The sequence below is a fragment of the Tetranychus urticae genome, chromosome 2 (genome assembly GCF_039701765.1).
Source record: "Tetranychus urticae isolate SD_2017Ah chromosome 2, NJAU_TeUrti_SD_1.0, whole genome shotgun sequence".
Classification (NCBI taxonomy): domain Eukaryota; kingdom Metazoa; phylum Arthropoda; class Arachnida; order Trombidiformes; family Tetranychidae; genus Tetranychus; species Tetranychus urticae.
The window spans coordinates 25152730-25173279 of record NC_142959.1 but is presented as its reverse complement, the minus strand read 5'-3'; the positions used below and the strand labels follow the sequence as shown (position 1 = coordinate 25173279).

Here is a 20550-nt window from a genome sequence, read left to right as displayed (position 1 = left end):
AATGAACAAAAATGAATCAAGCTTGACTTGAATGATTCTGGGTAAAATGTGTCTGCAAAAAGCATCAACCACCAACTGATTAGTAAACCAAGCAAAATTACAATTTGACTCATTTCCTTGTAATCTGTGCTTCTTCTTTGTTGCCTGTAACTTCACCATCGCAATGAATATCTCTTCACCTCTCCATGGAATCTCTTTTAATTGCTGGTATTGACTCTATTTTGATTCTTTGACAGACATCTTTCCTTTGTGTTGCTTTCCATCCTTCTTTTGCCTTGTTTGTTGATGATCATCACAGAAACATGAAACCTTTTGGGTCCATTTAAGTGAAAATAAAAGTAAAATTTTGTGCCATAAAAGGTCCATTCAACTGCACATTTCAAATTGACTCGCAGGGTAACAGTTTTAGATGAACACACAGAGCATTAATGAGCTCGAACGGTTAAAGTGACCAAAGAAATGGGTGAAACATCTCTTATCGAAACAATAAAATTCAGAATTAAATCAGGAGTTATTAGAAATTGGAACATTTATCCTTGGTTAAATGATGTTTAGTATATTTGACCGTTGAACTCGCTAATGTTTCACCTCTTTACTTCATTAAAAATTGCAACCATTTATAGATGAATATCATCATTAATCCATGGGTTTTCACTGGCAATAACACTCAACAGGTAATAAAAAGTCCATGGATGAGATGAAGATTATGGACCGAGTCTGCATTAGTTGGTCGATTATACGGTTAAATCGTTTCGAAGAAGCCACACGTTGATCAGTTGAAATGGTCAGCGAAAAGTTGATTGTCCTTCTTTACCAATAGCCAAGGGTTGATAATAACGAACAATTATCTGAAATTGTTTGCTTCTTTCCATCCTGTTATCAGTTTATTTCTTGATAAAAACTATTCAACCATTTCTAAATCATAATGATAATGATAAAAATATCATCATCACTTTTTTTTGTATGAGCTTTGTATACTTTAACTGGATGATTATAATAACAATCAAGCATCCAACAATCGTCAAACATTTCACCTTATCATCTTTTCCTTTTCATTATCAATCTTATTTTGTAAGCTAGAGAAAAATTGCTTACGTATTACGTATTAATAGGAAAAAGCATTGAACCTAACAGAAATTATTCTCTGATATTTATAAAAAATAAAGTCTTTTTTTACTTGTTAGCAAAATGACATTTATTCACAGGCAAGAGAACAGGTTTATGTTTCTGTCTTCCTGTGATATATTTTTCAACTTTTCCTGTAACAGATTATTCCGAAAAACATTCAAAATAACCTGTTATGAAGTGGTTCATTAACCAAATAGATGGTGTACACAGTAAAAGTGTCAGAGTTTCTTGAAAACTGTTATAACTGGAAGAAAACAAAAGATGTTATTAGCATCAAGTCTCAAATGTATTGTTGCGAAAAGTCAACATTTGCAAACATAAACAATGATCACATTGATTATACTTGTTTCCTGGTGTAATTAATTATTCAAACTTAAAAGGTTTGGTCCCAGAATCAGGCAAAAAAGATGATCAACTCCATTAGAAAAGCTCCTAATAAATGTAAATTGATGACAATTGGAGATCAATGAGGCAATTAATCAAAAGATAAATACACCAAACTCAGCCAAAGCACACGAATGAAACCAAATAGAAACCAACAAAAAAATCTTTGAGTCTCTTTATTGTTGCACTTGTTAACAAATCAAATAACTGTATATCGCCAATCCGTTGTGCTAAAAACCATTAAATTGACTACAAAAAGATGGATTTGAATGGAAAAATAAAATAAAAGAAACAAAAGAAAGTAATTACCAAAAGATAATAAAAAACGGTTAAAAATGACGTAGTAAAGTGTGAGAAAGCATTTATTAATCAAATGGGTGTCAAATGTCGCTGGTGCGCAACTACAATAGTGTTTTCAATTACATTTTCATAGGACAAGTTAAACTTGGTTACATTTTCAAAGGGGGGAAGTATAGAAGAAGAGAGAAACAGAGAGGAGAAACCATAGGGTCGAGAGAGACTCGAACCCGGGGTTCCATATGTCATTGCCGAAACCCTTAACCACAGGGCTAAGAAAGCATTTTCTAGAAGGGTTGAAAGGGGTCATCTCTTAATTAAGCCGCCAAGCTTAATGGCGTCAAAACTTACATTTTTATAAAACAAATTGAAAGCTTTTCTCCTCTTTAATATACCAATTAAATTGTTTCACATAAAGTAATCAACACTATTAATACACACACCGTACATATTAATCTCATTGAATTAACTGAGCAAAGACAACGAAAGGATCCATTTGTAGAGAAGATTTGGTTTTGGCTTTGAATAAAACTGTAGTGAGTGTATATAAGCTTGGCCAAAGATCCATGATATTAATTTGCTTTCACCAACTAATCACTAAATTAGAGTAATCAAACATTATCTCATAATTAACGCACTAAATAATGAAAAAAAACGAAAAGAAAATTCTTCAATGAATGACAATAAGAACCTAAAAAAACAAACCTTTCCTTAAAGATGTCAATGGAGAAATCACAAGATACAAAAGGTTAGATTTTTATATTAAATTTTGTTTTCCTTTCACTGTTTTGATGAACAATTTTACTGTTGAAATTAACTGTTATAACAGAGATAATAGTTTATTCAATTGCAATGAAGATTAAATTAAATGTTGGTGAAAAGAGGAACATTGAAAGCAAAGATGTTCATTGAAATGAGCAAGTAAATGACGTTGAAAGTAAATGTTGCAAATCTCAGACGTTTTGTGCGGGAAATTGAAATTTCATTGTAGTGGCAAAATTAAAAGAAACCAGAAATAATTTTAATTATAACCTAAAAACTGGTTTCCATTATGTTATATCATTGTACTAATATCAATTCAAACGTCTTGCCTTATGATATTTACAATTTATTGCATTATTCATTCCGGTTGAATCAATTGGAGCAAATTGAGAGTCAAAGTAATAGTAAAATAAAATATCTATTTTAATTTAAAATTGAAATTCTCAGTTGATAAATAATCAATAAGGAATCAACATTTTTCCGTTGAATAAAAGTTAATGATCATCTTCAATTTAAATGATTATCCTATTCTGGTCAAGTATAATATTTCAATTCATTTGGGTTCCAAAAAATGGAATTGAATTAATATTGATTATTGATAAGAAGTAAAATTGAATGTCAAATGGTGAAGATGAAGGAAAAAGTAAAAAGGTTTTCACTGTAAATTGGTTACAATTTTGGATTTCAATTCAATGATTAATACGAAAATGGATGAAAATGAGTGAAAATGGTTGTAAATCAAATTGATTTGAAGCCTAACAGATTGACATTTCAAGTTTAATCCAACAATTTACCTAAAGTACAGTCACATGTAGTAATTGAGATTATCATGATAACCAGAAAGTCCAGAAAGTCTATTGATAAGAGCATTGACATTCAGTCCTAAAGAAGCAAAATGTAACCAATTCAAGTTTATTCTTGTTTTTTGTGTTTTTTTGTTTTCTGTTATTTGCTGAATCTTGATTCTGTTTCAGAGTTTTAATGCCGATAATAATAACATTTTAATCTGGTCTGATCAATGTTATAATCATGAAAGCTCAAGATTGATTGAATAAAGTTAATGTTTTGTCACAACAAAGAGAAGGAAGAAGATGAAGAAGAAGATGAAAGAAGAGAAAAGTTTGTAAACTTATTTTTTGGTAAACGAATTCTAAGTTTTTTCTCTTCTCTTCTTTTTTTGGGTGAAATTATTTTCCTTCACTATTAAATAGTCATCATGGTTCTCCTCTTTTTTGGGATTCAGAGCCAAATTTTTTTGCTCCTCACTGCCTTTGGTTAGCCTGATAAATACCAGTAAACTAACTCATCAAAAGCTTCCAGTTGGAGTTAAATTTGGAAAAGGCAAGTTGAGATGAACTGGGAGTGAATTTGAGGGTAAATTTAGGAATCAGCTTAGAGGTAAGTTTCCGTTTCAAAACATTCAAATAAGTTTACAGTAAATGTTGAACTACATTTTTCACTGTTGAACAATTAATTTCAACAAATATTCAGAAGAAGCGTTGTTAGGATATTGAATAACAAATAGTAAGCTTAACCAAGCTAATGGGTAACATGTTAATAGTGATAACTCAACAACCAGAGTTAGCATTGGGAATTGAGTAAACGTTCAGAATTTATTTACTGTTCAGTATTGAAGGTCATTTCCTGAAATCGGCATTTTTCTCATTTCTTTTAACGTGTTGTTGAGACGTCATTAAAAGGAAATGATCTTTAAATACGAAGCAATGTATTGATCAATGGAAATGAATATTTGGATTCAGCATTGAACACGATTTGACCATGAACATGACATTGGTGCCTGGAAAGGTCAGGCAAAGGATTAATTTAATTCACAGAAAAGTCATTTATGTCATCTTAAGTTGAAATACATTTTTAATATTGAAAGCTATTATAATTTTCACTATAAAAGCGAATGAGCTCTTCCTTGTTTATTGAAAAACCACTTTATCTTGTTGATTCTTCCACATTATTGGACAAAATTGAACAAACCCTTTGGTCATCCGATCATTTCTCTGAATTAAATGTTCAATACACTTCTCTTACTCTTAAAACAAGTGCTCTTCACTTGTAAAAAAAGAGTAGCATTTAAATAATCTTTCAGTGGTTCAATGGAAAAATTTTGAGCACAATCGCTTTTAACATCATCTCGAGTCCAAACCTCATCTCTATTGACAATTAAATCAAACTCTTCTCTCACCACTTTGAGTATTTTTGCCACAGGTGACTTTCCATGAAACCATCATCATAACAAATAAATAATGTTAGATGTTAGTCATTATCTTTTTTCAAAAGTCAAGTTGTAATGATAACCATTTAGAGCTTGAAATATGAATTTTGGTAAAACATTCAACTTTATTATTTCTACCAACAAGAATCTACAATTTCCTAGAAAATTATTTCTTAGCTTAAAATGCATTTTGTTCATCTATTTATATTTACCAAAACATTATTAACTTCACCTTTGTCCATATAATTCAATTGATCGTTACACCAATCATCAAATGAATTTGTAGCGAAAAAAACATCTTCATGTTCATCAATTAAATAATCATCATTATGTTGACATTTTACACTTGCGAGGGCAAACAAATGTCCAAGTGTGGGTGAAGACAACTTGAAAAGGATGAAAATGAGCTTCGCTCCAATCCTCTTGATAATCAAATGACCAATGATTTATTCAGACAGTTTTCATCAAATCTCATTACATCGATTGATGATTAAAACATTTCGGATGTTAATCAATATGAATACATAACAGCAAATAGAGTTGAGTGACTCTGGTCATGAAATTGAATTGAATTTTTGAGCAAAATTCTCAATCACTTTTTAGCTTGAATGGAGGTTGATTCAATTTTTATTTAACCAAATGATTAGCCGTGTACATTATTAATGGCAAGGAAATGGATGGCAAGAGGATTGATTGGGATAAAAATAGACAACAATAGACGAGATTATTTATCGAATGATTGACGAATAAAAATCAACAGGGAATTGAAGTGAAAGAACATGATAGCGACTCAAATTTTTCAACCTTAGGCACTATTTGAAGAGTTGCTTTTTTTATCTCTCTTCGACTTCGACTTTTGATGGAGAAAAAGGAGAAAAGAATGAATGAATTTGACTGAAAATGATGAACATCTCAGATGAAGCTTTTCTGGTTAGTGAAAGGTAAGGTTAAATCATATCAAGGTAAAGGTTGACATGGATTGATAATAATGATTTTGCTGTTGAAGATGGAAAAATATTTACTCATATTACATTAATGGTAATGTATACATTGTATTTGAATGTGCTCCAGGCAGTCAATATTTGGTTCAATATTTTTCATGTTTACAACATTTCACTTCAAGTCATTTTATTTTTAGGAAAACAATCAAAACTGAAACGTTTTAAACGATCAATTTGTTCATTAACTATCAATATTTTTATTTTCATTTTTGCTTTCAAATCTAAAATAGAGAAGTTCATTGTCACTTTGATCGTTTCAAGATGTAACGAAAATCTTTTTCATTTCATCAACAGTTTCTGTGTTCAATAACAGATGAGATGAAATTTTTCTACCTTTAAGCTCATGAAAGGATTAAGGTTGAAAGATGATGCCATTTAGTTTAAGCAGGTTAAACATTTCAAGTTAATCTATCACTTGCAGCTTTATATTAGGTTACATTGAGTCAAAAGTTTTATAAAACCATTGAATTTATCAAGCAAACTCTTAAGTTCTTGTCTGGTTTTGTAACAACGTAAATCTTCACAAATAAACTCGTATGTGCTCATATGGTTCATGAGATCTTTACGAACCTTCATGATTTGTTTTGATTTGGCCTGAAACGCGAATAACCTTGAAAATCTCAACTTACATCTCTCGACCGTTTTTCGATGATTGAAATTTTCTTATGTTGAATTTTCTTTTCGCGCTTATTTTTTCTTTCTCATATATCTTTTGTAGATTTTCTTAGAATTTTCTAAATAAAAATATTTCTGAATAAATCTTATTTTTAACAAAATGTTTTTATCTGTACATTGTACTTCGGTAAGCAGTTATTTGAACGACCTGCTTCCGAGAACTGGAAGGCATTTAAGGTCATTTGTTCATTCGACCTTCAAACAACTGCTGAAGGCCATTTTCGGCTGCCCAAATATTTCACTTCGAAAAAAGTTTGTCTTAAAAAGTCAGCACCGTTCTCAGAGAACCTAAACAAGTTTCTTTCGAATCGGTACTTCTGGAGGCAAATGCATCGAGAATGATATCTTCATATGAGTTGTTTTGATACTCTGCAGAAATAAAATTATAAAGCTGAGAGTTTGGGCAATTCGAAAATGAACTGCAGAAGTCGTTTTCAGGTCGAATAAATAAATGACCTTGAATGACCTTGAATAACCTTGAAACTGTCCTTCAATTCTGAAAAGCATACAGTCCAAATATAAGAAAGCTTGTTTGGTACATGTTTGGTTTTTAGATATTGAATGCGTTGTGAAGTAAATGAGGCTGAATAGCCCTGAACAAGGACACAAGGTACACACACTATTTCTACTTTAGAAGACGACAGTGGAAATGCAAATACTCAGCTATCAAGAAAGGTACTTCAATATCATCATATGTTAATATTACTCAAGGTGATGAACATGCACTTCTCCAAGCCGTTACTCAACGAAATGTTTCAGTTGCCGTAGATGCTGAACTTGACTTGCATTTATATCAGTAAGTTACTTGACTCACAAATTAATCATCTCAAATAGATTGAAAGAGTAATTAATTACTTATTTTCTCACTTTGAATCTAGTTCTGGTGTTTTAAAGTCAACCGTCAGGCTCTCAACCACGGTGTAACCGTTGTAAGTTATGGTGTTGATAATGGTACACATTACTGGCTGATCAAGAACAGTTGTACATCAATTCGTAAATGACTTCAGAAGTCGTTCTAAGGGCGAATAAACAAATGACCTTTAATTACCCTGAAACTGTCCTTCCTCCTCCAACATTCATGAAAAAGCATTAAACTTCAAGAAAGGGCAATCATAGTCGTCAGAGATTACTACTATCCGTTTTTAATTGTCAATTTCAATTGTAAACCTAAAGTTTGATTTTTTCAAAAAATTGATCATGAAAAATGAGATATATCCTTTGCAATAAATAATTATCAAGTTGTAAGTTCTATGTAAGTAAATTTCTATTTGTAAAGCTTTTATCGAGTTGCATTGATTCTCAATTTACGATAACAAGAATCATAGAAAGATGAAAACGTTGATAAAAAACGAAAGAAATTTTTCATTTGATGATCAAAGTTTTTATTGAGCTTCTCTTTGACTTGAGGTTAGCAATACATGATTCAAGTTTCGACACTTTCAGAGTCGAGGACTACTCAACAAGATTATCTCATCCTTTCATCTCTCATGATTATAATGATAACAAACGTTTTTTACAGAACTTCAGTTGTCTTGAAACAGTAAAGGGAAAGCAATTTAAACAATTGACCTTGAAAAGAGAAAATCTCATTTCTTTAACCTTGAAGTAAGATTCAAGACCAAACATGATTGTTTCATTTATCAAGATTATCTTGAAACTTCAAATTAATCAGTTTAGGAGACAAATTTTTCACAATTATTATCATCACTTTCAATGTTAACTTATTTGTCCTCTTGATAGCAATATCATTGAGACAGTTTAATGCTAATCTTGGAGATGATAAAGAAAGCAAAATGACAATAAAAATGGTAATCAAATTATATCAATTGAAACAGGGAATGACGACAGAATAAGGAAAAGGAGAAAAAAAGTAAAATGAATATTTTCTCTTGCATATTATCATCATAAACAGAGTTATCAAGATGATAATGGTTGAATCATAATGAGATGGATTTAAAAAGAAGGCATTTTGATGAGTTATTTGATTGAAATAAATCAACAGTCTAATCAAGTTGATTAACGTTGATCAAGTTAACCCAAGTCCAATCAAATGGTTACATTGTTAGACTAAAATAGTAAAGACTCGGAGTATAACTTTAACTATAAAAAAAACAAGACAAATGAATGAACCATTATTATCATGTTATCACTTTTTACCTCCCAGAATTGATTCCAATATAATAATAAGCATTGTTGTAATAATAGTTTTGGGCAAAGTAAATGAATGTCTTCTCATTGAAACTGTCTCATCAATTGGACAATTAACAAGCTGGTCAACATTATCATTTAATGAGAAGCCAATTGTTATCATATTATTGCATTTGATATCATTTTGTGATGAAACAAAAAAGAGTCTAATGATAATGTTTTCATTGCAATTGGTGTAACCTGAAACGATCACAGGGAGTGTTTAAGATATTGATGACGTTGATCAAAGTAATCATTATCATGACAATGATTATCGTGTTTAGACTTTGATTTATACTTTAAACTGTGTTTTGGGTGTTTTGCTGTTTTCAGGTAACAGATGAAGATTCAAGGTTTGTATTCACTCATTTGTTGAAGGAAAGTTGATGTAAATGATTGTAGTTTATCTTGTTTACTGAGTTTATTTAGATGACTTTTTGCTCGGTGAAATGTTATTTTTAACATTCAATTCTGTCTACAGTTGAATAGGTGTAAAAATAACTGGGAGTTGGAGTGGGAGTGAGAAAAGGTAAGTGAAGAAATTTTCAGATGTTTTTTGGTGTCTTTTATGAAAAATGATATTCAAATGTAAGGTAAGGTAAGAAGGAGAAGGCAAGAGCAAAAAAGGTTTCAAGTAATGTGTAGAGAAAGATTTATGAGCTCATCTATTATCATGAGAATGGTGTGAATCCAAGATGAAGATGATTAGTTTCTTTTTGTCTTTTTTCTTCTTCTTCTTCCTTCTTTCATCTTATTCAGTGTATTATGATAGCTATTATCATCATCATTATCATCATCCCAACTGGTCATGTATCAGGGATGCCAATAGCTGTGAGGTTGATGGGAAAATCAAGTCGCATTTGGGTTCATCAAAAGGGAAAAGGCAACAATGACTGGGATTGAGATCATTTCTGACTTGTAATGATGATAGTTTGTTGAGACATTTTGAGGTTTGCATTTTTTGAAAATCCTTTTTTTTGTTTGTTCAATGATTTTTTCCTTGGTATTCTGGTTGTGTAACAAATTGAAAAATTGGTTTTTTTTCATTTTTTCGTCTCAATGTCCTGGTGTCCAGTCTTGTCCACATAAAAAGGCTGAATTAGCACCAGCAAAAGCTTTTATCTTGTGTCATTAACTTGGTTATCATGTGATTTTGAGCAATGAAAATGCAGTGAAAAATCAACAAAACAAGAAGCTTTTCTGTCATGACATTTTTTCCCTTCTCCAGCAAAACATGAACTTTTTTTGCCTCCTGTGTTTGGCCAAAATTTAAGCTTTAAAAAGCTAAAAATGGTTGACATTAAAATATGGAAATTTTACCCTCTTTTGCCTTTCAATTTTTACTCTTTGTTGTTTTACTGGTTACCATAAAGTGTGATGACTAAAAGTGTGCATGATTATTAATCAATATTTTCTCATGCTTAACGATTCAAGAGGCTTGAAACAGTTTAAAAGTGCACATGATGCAAGTTGATACTTGAAATTCAGGCTTACAGATTAAACTTTTCCTTCCCTTAATCCAGTTGCTTAAAGCATTACAAAACAAAAAAAGTCATTTACCAATTAGTTAATCAATCTTTAGTCAATCAAGTGCCATTTAGAGTTTTTAATTAGAGAAAAAATCTTTTAATCAAGATTGCATATTAATCATGATTCTGACTTGCATCCACTCCCTTCAATGAAGACTTGTATCACTTACAGGTTGACTTTGCTAGGTTAAGAGTAAACTGTTCCTTCCCTAGTCTTGAGTGGCACATAATTGTTGACTTGGCCTGAATGAGTCTCAACTTGGATGCTAATCTGGGCTTTCGTGTCAAGTCACGATTCAAACACTTGACTTGCCTCTTACAGTCATTGATGTTGAAGTACATCAAGTAGTCAAAAGGCAACCTAAAACACTTGACTCTGGTGCAAGTCAGTAAAGCTCTGTACCAATGAACATGGCTTTGCGATAAACCCTGATTTTGGAAAATAAATGATTTCAATTAATTTTTCTACACTTTTTTCGATTCACTCTTTACTATTTGAATTGTATATTTTTACCAATTAGGATTTGAAATCAACTTGACTGTTGGTAGTGAAACAATCATTATTATAAATTGTATTACTGCATTATGCATTTACATTTAGACCAAATAAACCACAAAAAAATGCTTTTCATCTTTTTCATTTCTCTTGCACAGACTGTTGGTTGACAAGTTTTTTTTCAAGCCTAAGGGTGAACCATAGCTATACTAATGATGAGAATGATGATGATAATAATGGTTAGTTGGAATAAAAAAATGTAAGATGAAATGCGATAGGTAACAATGAATGAACAAAGATGAAGGTAACAATAAATCATTAATCAAATGACAAAACACTGATCATCATTATTTATAGTTGATTGAATAAGATGTTTCAAGTTTGCTCTTTTATTAGCTTTAAATTCATCATTTAAAGTTCAACTTTTATCTTCACCATTCTCATCATTATTCAACTTATTTTCAGTCAACCAATTATCCAACATTTTTTGACAAGTTGATTAGTTTAATTGGAAATGAAGGGATAATTTAAGTGAAATATGAAAAGATAGAATCAGTAAAAGATGATTGAGTTAATCAGAATGAAAGGACAGAAAAAAAAGGAAACATTGAAATGGTTAACATTTATTAAACATTTTACAGTTGATTGATTGTTGATATTTAAAACATTTTTTTACAAATTCAACTTCAAGATGAACATTGAAACAAGCAAACTCTGTAAATCAATTTTCAGAACCAATTAGAAGTAAAACATTTTCAGTGATTTTCAAGTGTACAAACAGAAGCCATTGTTGACCAAACAAGTTGACCAAATCAATAAGGTCAATTTGGTTGGTTAGTTGAACCAGAAAAAAAACAGAGTAAATGGTTAAATTAGAAGCAACAAATTATCTGTAAATTGTGATGAGAATCACAAGAAAAAGATGATGAAGATAAAGGATGAATTTCATTTGTACTTTAAGCCTCAACATTCACCTGTAACCATGCTCATGTTTGGTGTTATTAAAGTTAACTAGTTGGCTGGTTGATTAGTTGGTTAAGTTGGTTAGGTTGAAATTACCTGAGAATTGTAATGAACAAACAAAAAAAAACAAGGAAAATGGAAAACAGTAAAAGTAAAAGGAAGAAAGGTTTGAATGGTTAAAAAGACAGTTTAAACAGAGTGTTAATCAATGGTTAATCCTGGGTGTCACTCAATCACCAAGTGAAATTATATTAACACATAAAAACCTTTATCAATGAACCTGTTCCATTACATGGGCTTCATCCTCATCTTTATCATCTTCATCTTTCTCTCTATTTCCTGGTTCCTCACTGAGAAGCTCATCTCTCAGCCTCTATCAGTCTAATCAATCCCTTGTCTAACCTCCAGAGGATTGCTTTACAGTCAATCCCAGTTGCCAATGTTAGTTTCACATTCAGGCTGAAAATAGTCATCATCATCATGATAATAATGTTAATAATAACCAGTATGGTCAACATTATTTACCGTCAAACTGTTTCCGGAAAACACAACAAACAATTGCCTTTTCACATCAAACATCATCCTGATAACTAATGTTCAATAATGATGAAAAGATGGTCAACTTGATTCAATCAAGACTAAACAAATATGCTTTTATGCTTGAAATTGTAAACCCAAAATGTAATGAAAAAAGAGCAACATTTGATACTTTGTTAGTCAACTTGGTCAACAACAATTAGCATTGATTGTTGCCATCAATTTTGACCAAAAATATTGAATCACAAATCATCATTTAATTGCCAATGAAAGTAAAAACATTTTTTTTCGGCCAAAATCAAGTTGAAAGTAAACATTTGTGATGATTTGTTATTCACAGCAAATCAGCATTTCAAATGAATAAGTGACTTTCTTGTTTTCAAGGAAAGTCAATTGTTGAAGTAACAAACAATTTTCAAATCATTGAACAGTAAATAAAGTTTAACTTGATTTTGTTTGTCAATTTTGATTCAATTGGACAATTCAATAAACTCAACTGGACACAATAATAATGAAATATTACATTCCCAGTAAACTAATAATATGATAATAGAAAGGAACAAAAATGTATCGAAATTTGACGAAAATGAAACCAAAAATTCAACTTTACTTTTTCTCGTTCTTTCACTTTCTAGCTTTTGATTTCATTCATTTTTCAGCATTTTATAATTCAATTAGGTTTAGTAAATAATAGTAATATCAGATTAATCAAGTGTATTAAAGAGGAATTAAGGAGACATTTGAGATCGTAAATATAACTAAATTAATGGAAACACAATTGTCATAGAAACATTATTGCTTCGAGAGTTTGATGCCAATTGAACCAGAAATTATCATCAACTTAAACATTTATTGGATTGAAAATAAATTTCAAAGTCTACTAATTGGACTTTGGGTTTAGTTATTGTTACTTTCAGTTGACATCGTAATTCAGTCTGAAACTTTGACAGTAAAAATGGTTTTCTCAATCTTTTGGTTTTTGCGACGTTTGTGTTCAACTCTAGACTTGATCAATCTAATCAAGCATAAAATTCATAACGCAAAATTTATTCAAAATAAATTCTGAACCTTGATCTAAATCGCTGTAATGAGAATGTTCATCCTGTGTGTTCAGATAATTTCACTTTTCCTTTCAAGTCTCGAGCTTTGCTTCGAGTTTTAATTTAATCAATTACAGTTTTTGTTCAGTTATAAGGCAATCATCACCTTCTCGGTAACTCATATTTGCATGTAAATGCATCTGAGTGATGTTGAAAGAAAATTTGAAATCTGAACCTTCTCTAAGTAATTCTTGTGTACATTCAAATTTGTTTCAGTTTAGTCAGATGTTTATCAAAATCAAATCAACTGCAAACATGTTTCAGATTTGTTTTCAAAATTTAACCTTTTCTCAGGAATAATCTGATTTTCAAAGCCACTTCTGATGGTCACTTGAGCTAATCAGATGCAGTTATGAAAATTAAGTGACAGTTGATTGGTTACCAAATACCTTACAGTCATGCAAGATTAAAGAAAATTCTGTAAAGGAAAAGTTCACAGCTTCGGTTATCAAAATCATGACCAATGACGTCCACTTTGACCAATTTTCTTGTCAATAATAATGCATAACTTGAATGGGTCAATGAAACGAATGAATAAAATGGCTCAATTCTGATCCAAATCTGATAAATGTGACTTGGACTCTATCTTTCAGAACTCAAATTTCAACTCATTTGCTCGTTTTGATACAAACTATTGAATCTTCAAATATCTCCAACCCTTTGTCACAATAATAATGCAAAATAACCCAATGATTCAAGTTGGATCTTTTATTAGGAACATTTATCATTTGTCCGAATCTACAATTCCTCTCATACTGAACAAGACCTTGCAGCAAGTCATCAGCAGGGTAAAACTAATCTAACGAAAGGTCTAAAACAAGGTTACAAGTGGAAGCCGAGAATAGAATGTCATTTTTTCGAAACCCAATTCTTTCCTCAATTATTCCGACACAATATCTTTCAACCTTTTCCAAAACTCGATTGAAGTCAAATTTATGACTGAAAAGTCTGATTGTCTTATAAGAACTTCAGAGATTCATCTTTAAAATGATGATAGAATGAAGGAAACGAATGAAAAATGAAGAAATGATCAGACACCATTTGTCATTGTAATTGCAAATTCAACTAATTTTACCGTCAAATCCAATACTTGTTTCAATGTTATTCAATTTTTAAACTGCAATGTTTATTAGGATTAGTTAAACCTTTAGTCATCAATTCGTTGTCACAATAATGCAAAATAACCCAATGATGAGCTATAAACCCCAAACAGTTCGAGTCAGCAAGTCAACCTTTCGAGCTCAACCAGGATAAAGTATTAATATAACTTAACAAGTTTATTTGACTGAACCAAAGCTTCGAGGGACTGCTTTTTTTAATCATGTCTTTGATGAAGTGAAAGATGCAAGTGATTAAAGTTATTAAGTTGCACTCAAGTTGAACATTGTCTAGTTTAAATTAATATGTTAATTCAAATTTTGCATAAACTAATTGTTCTCAGATGTTTCACAGTTTTCATTTACAATCAATGGTTGTTATTAGCAGCTTTTACAAGTAACCAAAACAAGGTAATGTATTACACAAATAAAGTAAAACAAAAAATTAAATTAAATCCATTTACGACATTACAATATTAAGTCTACTTTTTTATATTAAAAAATATCGAATTAAATTAACAAATGAATAAAAATATCATCAGCATCGTCTTAAGAAATTGAAGACAATTAGTTAATGGGTTAAAAATGGTGAAAACCATTTTAATCTATTGTACTCTAATAATGATTCAATGCTATTGTTGGCCATTGTTTAGCTCAATGAAATGAGGAACCTAAATTTAGGTTAAATATCGGATAAAATGTTAACGCTATTAAGTTAATCTTGAAGATGGGCTTGCAAGTTGACAACAAAAAACGGAAGTTTGATTCCTATTTTTAGGACAATACAATCAAAGATGAGATGGTCATGTTAAATGATGGTGACATGTTTATTACTGTCATTATCGTTATCACCTTGAAATTGATTGTTCAACCCATGAACTGGTCAAAAATTGAACCATTTACTTTTCTTGCAAAGACTTGAATTCGAGTCAGGTTTGTTTCATCATGAAAACAGTCATCATCATCAACAGATGAGATTAAATATGAAATGGAAATGTGGAGAACTTAAAATTTGATTAAAAGTGTTTTGAAAAGGTTCAAGACATGATGAGACTGGATAAGGATTTATCGTTTCTCTGTTCATTTTCAAAATTCTTAGACTTTGAGCCACATGAAAAGGCACTTTGAACCATTAATCGTACGTTGAGTTTTCAGAGCAGTTTCATGTGGAAATTATTGTTAGGTGAAATAAAAATGAACGTAAAACAATCAACATAAGCGTATAATTAACGATTAACAAATGTCAAAAGAGTCAACAATTTTTTTCTTCCCTATTTTTAGCATTTTACGGCCAAATTTTTCTTATCATCATAAGGGTGATTATCAACAGCACTTTAATACTCCTTTACATTTTTTCCTCACCAACATTTCCATCATTTACATCTTCATCTTATTCCTAGAATAGCTTTCATCATCAACTCAGCTTTTTGCCTTTAGATGAAGGTTCTCAAGTTGAAGACTAAAGAGTCACACAAAATTTTATTCATTCAAATTTTGAATCATTTATCTTTTCTCAGCCACTTGAAGGCTCTTAAATTAACTCATCATCATCATTTTCATTTTCATCATCCAAGTTCACTTGAAACTCTGGTATTACAACTACAAACCTAACAGAGTCACTTTCGCCCCATCAAATTCAGTTCAATAAGAGGGTCAAATTCACAACAAAAGTAATCAAGTTAACCAGTCAAGTATGGCCAGTAAGCCAAAGGGTAACAGATCTGTAACCCAACAAAGTCACTCTTTTCCCATCAAATGCGATAGCTTGTAAGGGTCTGCAGTACGTAAAATATTTTGATCCAAAATTTTCATTCCCATATCATTCCAATCATCATCATCATCATCAGTTGCATGACTTTTATCATCATATTCACCATCGATAAAAGCAAGCCCGGTTAGGCACTTTGAGATGAAGATTGTAACCTAGCAAAATCACTCTTGCCCCATCAAATTCAACTTAAAGAAGGCCAAGTCAGTCCCGAAACTTCACTCCCAGCCTTCTTGTTATCGTTTTTTTTTCATCAACCTTTAATCTTCTTTGTCTTCATCGTCAACTTGTTTCATACCTGAAAATTGAACAAAAACTAAATAGAAAAAAGCGAAAGTAATTATCCAATTAACTTTTGGACATCTTTTCAATTGAAAGCAATTACGACCATTAAAAGCCCTTTCAGAACCATCCAACAATCATTTTCATCTTGCACCACGAAAAAAATATAATTAATCTATAGTTACCCTGGTAACTGGATGATGAAGATGCTGATTATCATGATGTACGTGAAAACATATTAACAAGTGTAAATGATTTTAATCATCGTGTTCATCATCATTTTAATATTGTAATGATGATGATAAATCAAAGTAATGAAAATGTTAAGCATCATCATCATGAAATATTGTTGGCTCAACACTTTGCCAAATAATAAGAGATGAAAAACAAAGGCAAAACAAAAGTAAATTCAACACAAAAAAGCATATTTTTCATAAACTTTTGCCCAAAACTTATGAATACTTTTAATCATTTTTCACTTTCATTGATCAGTTAATTAACAAGTTAACTGTTTAATGATTAAACAATTTGCAAAAGTCAAAAGTAAAGTCAATAACAAACAATATAAAGTTGATTAAGGTTTCAAACTCAGAATAAGAATTTCCAATTTCATCAAATTTCAACACTTAATAAATTGATGCCAAAATTAGATTCTCTATTCAATCTTGTTATTAAGATGGTTAATAGTTGATTAATATCATCAGTTAATTGCGATCGAAATACTGATAATGGGTTTGGCAGAGCAAAAGGAAGGTTTAAATGAATATTTTTATTCACAAAATTCAACTTTGCACATAATTAAATGTTATCATTTTACATTATCACATGAAATTTTCGTGAAATGTTCATGAAATGATGAAATGATTAAACAGAAGCTAATGAGTGTGGGAACGATTAAAATTGAAATTTTTAACATTTTTCAGGTTCTTCAGGTTTGCCAGTCAATTTGCAAGGAAAACAATTTACCTTTATTCCCATTTCAGTGAATCATTGATAAATCCTGATGACAATCACAATTAATCCAATTGCTTGGCAAGTGTCAACTGCAACACACTGAATTAGTATTATTTATCAACTTTGTCCAGTTATGATGAAAAGCTGCACAAATTGAATGGAACACCAAAATTGATTAAATCCATTTGCCTTTGATGGTCAGTATCGACCTTTGCAATTTTGGAAACTTTTATTTTTGTTCACTTTTCCTTTTTTTCACTAAAACATTTGAGCAAAACAAGTAATAGGACAAAAAGTTGAGCTTGCAGTGATAAACTTGTGAAAACAGTTGAACTTGCTCAATGAATGAGTTACGGAATGATGATGAAAGATGAAAATGATGATCAACATGAAGACAAGGAGATTGTCGTTGAGACTGCGCCCATCTTGGTTGCAGTAAAAAACAGCGAAATTGATAACTGTAATTTTGTTTTGATTCCGGTTCAGGCTCAAATCATTATCATCATCCATTTCATCCCCATGCATCTTCATCTTCCCTTCAGATTGAAAGGAGAAACAAAATATAAAAGGAAACATTTTCTTCTCTCTTTTTCATCTTCTTTCCATTTTGCCTTTTCATCCATTGATACAAAAGTAGGAACAAGTTGAAAAGTTTGCAGCTTTTTTCTTCAACTTCATATAATAAAAGATGAAATAAAAATTCTGTATCAAATGGTTTATTCAATCAATTACACTAACAAGGGAGGTGACCCACCTGGTACGCTTTGATTCGGGAAATTTCATGATGAATCGATGGAAATAAGTTGGAAAAGATGTTTGGCGAAGTCATAGGACCTGCAAATTTTTGCTTCAATTTTTATTCCAATTTTAAGTCTAATTCAGACCTATTGTAATGAATTGAAAATGACAAAAACAAAGACATTGCACAACAAACTTAACAAAATGAATGTTAGTCTCAACTTGAGAATGGCAATTTTTCATAGTTTCAGTTCATTACAATAGGTCTGAATTAGACTTAAAATTGGAATAAAAATTGAAGCAAAAATTTGCAGGTCCTATGACTTCGCCAAACATCTTTTCCAACTTATTTCCATCGATTCATCATGAAATTTCCCGAATCAAAGCGTACCAGGTGGGTCACCTCCCTTGTAAGGTAAACAAAGTGTTAGACATCATTTTAAACTTTAACTATTGCACAGACAATATGTTTTTGTATTATAAAGCAAAAGGTAAATCAACAACAAAAAAAGGTTCAGCATCTAAAATAGCATCAGAATAAGCATCTTATATGCATTTTGCAGTAAAAAGTTGACAAACAGTTTCTCTTTGAATAATCCAGAAAATAATTTAAATTTAGATTCAATTTTTTTTCTTTTTCATTCTTCTTTGAACATTGATAAATTGTTTCAATTTTCTGATCGTTTAATCTCTTGTTTTGTATTATTCACAAAATTTGACCAGATTGGATAACTGGTCGTCAATATTGAAGCCCGTTACTCTTCTTGTTGTGAACGGAAAACATAAACACTTACAACTCAAAATAAGATTTATTCGAGATCTGTGTTTTGTAGTAGAACGCAAATCTGCCGAAAGATTTTCTACGAAAAGTCCAAAGAGACAAGTTTTTTGCTCATTTCATGAAAACATGATTTTTGTAGGAATATAATTGGTTTTGTAAGGGGTCGACATACAAATTAGATTCTTTCCCCTTTTAAACTATTTCTCAATCAAACTATCTTGTCATATTCTACTCTTTACTCATTGGTTAATAATTGGTCACAAGCTTTAAACTTTTCTCATAAAAGCTACTTCCTTTTTTCCTTGTTAGTTAGTTCATCACTGTCCTTAATTAAGTCAACTTTAATTCATTATTAGCTGCCAATAATTACCCCTCAGTCACTGTGACATTTTAGTCTTATTTTATGTTGAACTCAATTCCTTAAAAATTACTCTTAAATCTTATCAACTATTCCTTAGTACAAAACCTTCCTCTGATCTCAATCTTAAATCTTATTTTATAAATCATTCCTTTATTGTAAATAGCCAAAGTGCTCTCTCACCTTTAACACAATTAAACGAGATTCTCAAAAATATAAAGTGTTGTTAGCAACGTGTGCCTAATCATTAATCCGCAGCTTTAAGCCACGGATTCCCCCCGATCTCGGTACGCTTTCAATCATTGATTGATTGTGATCTTAGTTTAGATCCTACAACCCTAACAGTTTCACTATTCGTCTTTCGATTGATAATGGATGCGATCAGCTTGGTAATTCGAGATGAATTCGCGCTTTTCTTACAGATGAAAAAGAAAATATTTATTGTGAAAAGAAAATTCCTTTGAAAAAGAATTATCGAAAATCACTGGACTTCGAAAGCACATTGAAATTATTCGAGTTTGTTTGAACAGTAGTCATTGAGTTCTGTAAATTTAATGCATCATTTATGGTCAACCAATGTTGATTGTCCAGTTGTTTTTGTGCGTGAACTTTTCTTTCAGTTTCATCTCCAGAAAAGTTCATATTTCCATTTAAATAGCAGAGACATTGAATTGATCTCTACAGTATCTATGAGTATTTATGATTTTCTTTGAACTTCATTTTTCCTTGAATATTGCACTTTGTTTCTCATTGCAATTCATCTTTTTTTCATGTGCCTTCTCCTGTCTTTCATGTTAATCTAGCTTTCACTGAATGAAATGCCGACAATATATTTATTCAAGCAAATACAGTTAGAAATTGAAATTTTTGAGTTTCAGTGCAACTGTATAAATTGTTATTTATGCAATTTAAATCAGCTTTTACTATGAATACACTTTATTCACCCAATAATATTGCGTTTTCCTTCTTAAATCTCTTCCTACCTTTTCCTCCTTTCATCATTCATCATCAATGTGATCATCTTTGGCCCAATTGTAAATGGTGTGAAGTGTCCCAAACAATACAAGAATACCAGAAAAAACGATTTTCTTGAAAACTCGTAACTTCTTTTCGTAAAAACTTGGTAATGAAATTTTCCAGACAAAACATTGAAAAGCAGATTGATCAGATTTAACCTGAAACATCGATGAATAACAAACTTATTTAAACATTGATTAATATCAATAAAAGAAGCAAAGCAATTGTTCAAAAAACGAACCTTTTTTGCCTTACAGTTTACTCAGCTG

At 30.9% G+C, this 20550-nt stretch overlaps 1 protein-coding gene across 1 annotated transcript in view; it reads right to left on the bottom strand.

The window, feature by feature from the left end:
• Positions 1–17739, bottom strand: part of LOC107360621 (pyrokinin-1 receptor-like) — a 48443-nt gene extending 30704 nt beyond the window's left edge. Inside the window, exon 1 of the mRNA XM_015927312.3 lies at positions 17400–17739. The gene's annotated coding sequence lies outside the window, so the exon portion shown is untranslated. The remainder of the gene's footprint in view (positions 1–17399) is intronic.
• Positions 17740–20550: the final 2811 nt, after the last annotated feature.